Source organism: Primulina huaijiensis, chromosome 10 (assembly GCF_012295235.1).
Source record: "Primulina huaijiensis isolate GDHJ02 chromosome 10, ASM1229523v2, whole genome shotgun sequence".
NCBI lineage: Eukaryota > Viridiplantae > Streptophyta > Magnoliopsida > Lamiales > Gesneriaceae > Primulina > Primulina huaijiensis.
This window is the reverse complement of record NC_133315.1, coordinates 9,914,361-9,920,864: the sequence shown is the minus strand read 5'-3', so window position 1 is coordinate 9,920,864 and position 6,504 is coordinate 9,914,361. Positions and strand designations below refer to the sequence as shown.

Below are 6,504 nucleotides of genomic sequence, written 5' to 3'. Positions count from 1 at the left end.
TCGAAGCATAGGCAATAATATGCTGTCGCTGCATAAGAACACATCCTAACCCTCTGTGAGATGCATCGCAATATACAATGAAATTACCCGTACCTGCAGGTATCGTCAGGACTGGAGCACTAGTCAATCTCTTCTTCAACTCTACGAAGCTTGACTCACAATCTTCAGACCAGATAAAAGGCGCATTCTTCTGAGTAAACTGAGTGATTGGCTTCGCTATACTGGAAAAATCTCGAATGAATCGTCGATAGTACCCTGCCAGACCCATGAAACTGCGTATCTCTGGCACAGAAGTTGGTCTAGGCCAACTAATCACTGCCTCAACCTTGCTCGGATCAAAAGAAATACCGTCTCCAGATATGATATGACCCAAGAAGAAACCTGTCTCAGCCAAAACTCACACTTTGACAGTTTAGGATACAGTTGCTCATTTCTTAACGTCTGCAAGACAATTCTCAAATGCTCAGCATAATCAGTCTCATTTCTCGAATAAACAAAAATATCATCAAAAAACAATCACAAACTCATCCAGATACCTCTGAAAGACACGGTTCATCAGACTCATGAACACCGCTGGCGCATTCGTTAAACCAAAAGGCATGACAATAAACTCGAAATGTCCATACCTGGTTCGGAATGCAGTCTTCGGTATATCTGAATCTCTAACTCTCATCTGGTGATATCCAGATCTCAGATCGATCTTGGAATAGACAGAGGATCCCTGCAACTGATCAAACAAATCGTCGATGCGAGGCAATGGGTACTTGTTCTTTACTGTTGCCTTGTTCAGTTGCCGGTAATCGATACACAATCTCATCGAACCGTCTTTCTTTCGCACGAATAGCACTGGTGCGCCCCAAGGAGATACACTCGGTCTGATATATCCCTTGGCCAACAATTCTTCAAGTTGTTCTTTCAATTCTTTCAACTCGATCGGTGCCATTCTATAAGGAGCTCGAGAAATAGGAACCGTACCTGGTACTAGGTCGATGCTAAAATCTACCTCTCTGACTGGAGGTAATCCCGGAATCTCATCAGGAAACACATCTGCAAACTCGCAAACCACTGGCATATCAGCCAAGGTAGGACTCGATTTCAGTAGATCTACTGAATAGACAAGGAACCCCTCTGCTCCTTTCTGTAGAAATCGAGTCATAGACAATACTGAAATCAAAGGAATCCTAGCTCTAGACCCTTTGCCGTAGAACTTCCACTCTTCCGTCACCTCTGGTCTGAATCTAACAATCTTGTGGAAACAATCTACTGTCGCTCTGTACTTGGTTAGCATGTCGATACCAATAATGCAATCAAAATAAGATAATCCAAGCACAATACAGTCTAAATCTATCTCATGCCCATCATACTGGAGTAAACACGCTCTAACAGATGTCACTGATATTAATCCTGTCCCCAAAGGAGAAGAGACAGACACTACAGTAAACAACGACTCCATAGGCAATGCATGTGTCGATGCAAAATGCTCAGATAAGAATGTATGTGATGCACCTGTGTAATCAGTACATAAGCAGGGTAACCGCAAAGCGAACAATTACCTGCTATCACGTCATCAGGGGCATATTGAGCCTGCTCTTCTGTCAATGCAAACACTCGAGCCTGCAGTCTGGGAGGTTGGCTCACTGTCTGACCACCTCTGGCTCGGGGCTGTGTCGATGTAGGGACTAGCTGGAATGAATGAACAGATGAAGCTTGCCTCTCAGGCTGAGCTACAGAGCCAGATGCTCCTACACTCTGAGTCTGCTGTGCACCTCTCTGCGGACAGACCCTGGCGAAGTGGCCCTGCTGTCTGCAAATGTTGCAGCGACCCATCACGCCCTGACACTGCTCGGTGGCATGTCTACCTCCACAAGAACTACAGTAAACCTGTGGGGACCCGGGCTCTGACTCGATTATCCTTTGGGATTAATTGGGTCTGTGCTAGAAAATGTGGGTCAAAATTTTGCTTTTAACATTAAATCAAATGTATACATGAAGCATGGAACGATTCTTTATTCGATTAAACCAACATAATGTACATACAAGTCTGTTTTAGTACAATCATATACTAGGGTTCAGAAAATCCCGTACACGTCATGTACAAAAAAACTAGTAATCTACTATGCCCGAAATCACCACAATATCTTGATCTCTCATCTTGCTCGCGACCCTGATCCTGCCCCACCTGTCGTTATGTACACATACAGACACAACAACAGCCGGAAACTCCGGTGAGAACAAATCCCAGTATAAAACATGTATACATGCATGTCATGCAATTAAATACAAAATCATAACACATAAATCAGTAATTATGACACACTAATGAATACAGATAAAACTCTTCAACTCTTATTCTTTGACTCGACTCATATCTAAGTCTAGGGATCCCGGTGTGAATAAGACGTAACAAGTCTCCCACCTACTCTCCCAATCGGGGTGGCGGTACGTCTTATTCCTAGACTTCGGTCATATCTGTATCGAATGTCTACAATCGGAGATGATCTGCTCCTATGCGTCGATACACCGAACGTCTAGTTTGACAATCTGTCAATGACTCCTATCTCAAATGCTTGAATATAAATCTATAAACAAGACATAATCATAATCAAACATAATTAAGAATCTAGTATGTGATTTTGGGAAACTCGTATCCAGTCTGAATCGAGTCATGTCTTCCCGTGTTCACATGAATTATACCTTTCTTGTCGTAGTCTCGGTTTGAACAAGTCGAAGTCTCGTATTCTTGATATCGAATCTGTCAAACCCAATCTGAAATGACATATATACAATGCACCATATCAATCTCTAACTTCAAGCAATACATATACGGATTAATATTCAATCTCGGTACATTTCGACGGCATAACGACGTAATCTTTCGATACCGGTAATGCCAACAACAAGCTCAACAACTCATAAGCAAGATCATATCATCTCAATTCTAATTCCAGCATGTCAAAATCTATTCAATTCAATCAATATATGCTGAAATTCATAACAAATGCATACGGTACCATTTCTTCAATCCGGTTGCGAATAAACGTTCCCAATAATCACAAGAACAATTAATAACAATCAAACTCTGATTTCCCCCAACATCTAAACTTCAAACTATCTAGGAAATGAATAAAACTTACATCCTCTTGAAGTGCTTGATGAGAGCAACACAAATCTGAACCCGGATTGAAAATCGGATGAATATATCTTGCACAAGTTAAGTTCCAAGCTATGATGCACTTGTAGGAATTTCCAGATCTTCTCTCGGTCCTTGCTGCTGAGATGGTGAGGGAATGAAACTAAATACACATTATATATGCATGGCTAGGACAAGTGGCTTATTTTTCATTCTGCACGTCTCGCGCATATGCGCGACCTCAACCGGCGCATATGCGCGAGACCTACTGTCTCGGCACTTAACAATTTTATCTGCTGGCGCATATGCGCGCCCCTTCTCGGCGCATATGCGCCAACTTCTCTGGACATCTCGCGCATATGCGCGCCTCTTGTCGCGCATATGCGCGAGACCTTCGTCTCAGCATCTCTTGGACTCACTCAGCTCGCGCATATGCGCGCCCACCAGCCGCGCATATGCGCGAGACCTTCGGGTCTCACACAAAATCTTTGCACATAATTACAACTCAATAACTCCAATCCAAATTCGACGTGCTCTATCTATAATCATATCAATGAATCAATAAATCGGCTCAGATTAACAGGATAAAAATCTCGGGCATTACATTTCTCCCCCTCTAAGATATGATTTCGTCCCCGAAATCTCAGGCAATCAATCAAAGCGGGTATAAAAGCAAGATAATCAAGACTGAATAAATACTCACATCATACAAATAGTTCTGGATATTTCTGTCTCATCTCTGATTCTGTTTCCCAAGTCGCTTCTTCAATACCGTGACGACTCCACTGAACTTTCACTAATGGAATAGTCTTCGTTCTGAGCTGTTTCTCTTTCCGATCAAGAATCTGAATTGGCTGCTCAACGTAACTCAAAGTCTGATCTAGCTCGGCTTCTTCAGGCTGAATGACATGAGAACTGTCTGGCATATATCTACGTAACATCGATACATGAAAGACGTCATGTATCCCAGATAGAGAAGGAGGAAGAGCAAGTCGATATGCTCGATCGCCAATCTTTTCAAGAATCTCGTACGGACCGACGTATCGAGGAGACAACTTTCCACGCTTGCCAAATCTGACCACGCCTCTGAAAGGAGAAATCTTTAAGAATACTCTGTCTCCCTGCTCAAACACTAACGGTCTACGTCTGATGTTCGCGTACTTCGCTTGTCTATCTTGTGCCGTCTTCATTCGCTTCTGAATTATCTTTACTTTTTCAGTCATCTCACGAATCATATCTGGCCCTAAGTCTGGTACCTCTGAGATGTCATCCCAATACAGCGGAGATCTGCACTTCTTCCCGTATAATGCCTCAAACGGTGCCATCTCAATGCTCGTTTGATAGCTGTTGTTGTACGAGAATTCACAAAGAGCTAGTGAATCTTGCCAACTAGTACCAAAATCTAGTACTACAGCTCTCAGCATATCTTCTAAAGTCTGGATAGTCCGCTCTGACTGTCCGTCTGTCTGGGGATGGTAAGCAGTACTCAAGTGTAAAGTCGTACCTAGAGCCTGCTGTAGACTGTGCCAAAAGTGTGAAGTGAATCGTGGATCACGATCTGATACGATCGACTTCGGCACACCATGTAATCTGACAACCTCTCTGACATATATATCTGCCATCTGATCATGTCGGTATGTCATCTTGTAAGGAATGAAGCATGCTGATTTGGTCAATCTGTCTATTACAACACAAATCGCATCACAACCCCGAGATGATCGTGGTACCTTCGTAACAAAATCCATGGAAATGTGATCCCATTTCCATTCAGGAATAGATAAACTCTGAAGTAACCCTCCGGGCTTCTTTCTCTCGGCCTTCACCTGTTGGCAAGTCAAGCACTTAGACACAAATTCTGCAATATCTGTCGTCATCTGTTTCCACCAGAATTGTGTTTTCAGATCATTGTACATCTTCCTGCCACCAGGATGAATACCGAACCGACTATAGTGCGCTTCTGACAGTATCTGTTGTTTCAACTCTGAAATCTCTGGCACTACAAGACAGTTATTCACATACAACACATGATCACGTACCTGATACGCAGAAATATGTCCTGATCTGACCATATCAATCGACTTCTGAACATTCTGATCGGTTCTTTGTGTTTCTTTGATGCGAACAATCAAATCTGGTTCACACTGAATAGTGGCAAGTCGCAACGGCCTACTATCTGTATCAAATTCTAATCCAGACAAACAGCAATCCTCAACTAAATTCGAAACACCTATCGTCGATAAGGATAGGGAACATACCTTTCGACTCAAGGCATCCGCTGCTGCATATGACTTCCCTGGATAGTACTTGATCTCGCAATCAAAGTCTTTCAGTTGGTCAAGCCATCTACGCTGTCTCATATTCAATTCTGACTTGGAAAATAGATATTTCAAGCTCTTGTGATCAGAGTATATCTCAAATTTCTCGCCATACAGATAGTGATGCCAGATCTTCAATGCAAAAACGATAGCCGCCAATTCAAGATCATGAATTGGTTATCGACTTTCGTGTGGCTTCAGCTGTCTCGAAGCGTAGGCAATCACATGTCCTCTCTGCATAAGAATACATCCTAATCCCCTGTGAGATGCATCGCAATATACAACGAAATCACCCGTACCAGAAGGTATCGTCAGAACTGGAGCACTAGTCCATCTCTTCTTTAACTCTACGAAGCTCGACTCACATGCTTCTGACCATACAAATGGAGTATTCTTCTGTGTCAACTGGGTAATCGGTTTCGCAAAACTGGAGAAATCTTTAATAAATCGTCGATAGTATCCTGCTAAACCCATGAAACGGCGTATCTCTGGTACAGAAGTCGGTCTCGGCCAACTGATCACAGCTTCCACTTTACTCGGATCAACAGAAATACCGTCGACAGATATGATATGACCCAAGAAGACAACCTGTCTCAGCCAAAACTCACACATTGACAGTTTAGCATACAGTTGCTCATTTCTTAACGTCTGCAACACAATTCTCAAATGCTCTGCATGATCAGTCTTATTTCTTGAGTAGACCAAAATATCATCTATAAAAACAATCACAAACTCATCCAGATACCTCTGAACGACACGGTTCATCAGACTCAGAAACACCGCTGGCGCATTCGTTAAACCAAAAGGCATGACAATAAACTCATAATGTCCATACCTGGTTCGGAATGCTGTCTTCGGTATATCAACATCTCTAACTCTTAGCTGGTGATATCCAGATCGCAAGTCGATCTTGGAATAGACAGAAGATCCCTGCAACTGATCAAATAAATCATCGATACGCGGCAATGGGTATTTGTTCTTTACCGTTGCTTTGTTCAGTTGCCGGTAATCAATACACAATCTCATTGAACCGTCTTTCTTTCGCACAAATAGCACTGG

The 6,504-nt window shown here is 42.7% G+C and overlaps 1 pseudogene; it reads right to left on the bottom strand.

The window, feature by feature from the left end:
- Positions 1–817, bottom strand: part of LOC140985880 (uncharacterized) — a 71,602-nt pseudogene extending 70,785 nt beyond the window's left edge.
- Between the last annotated feature and the right edge of the window lie 5,687 nt (positions 818–6,504).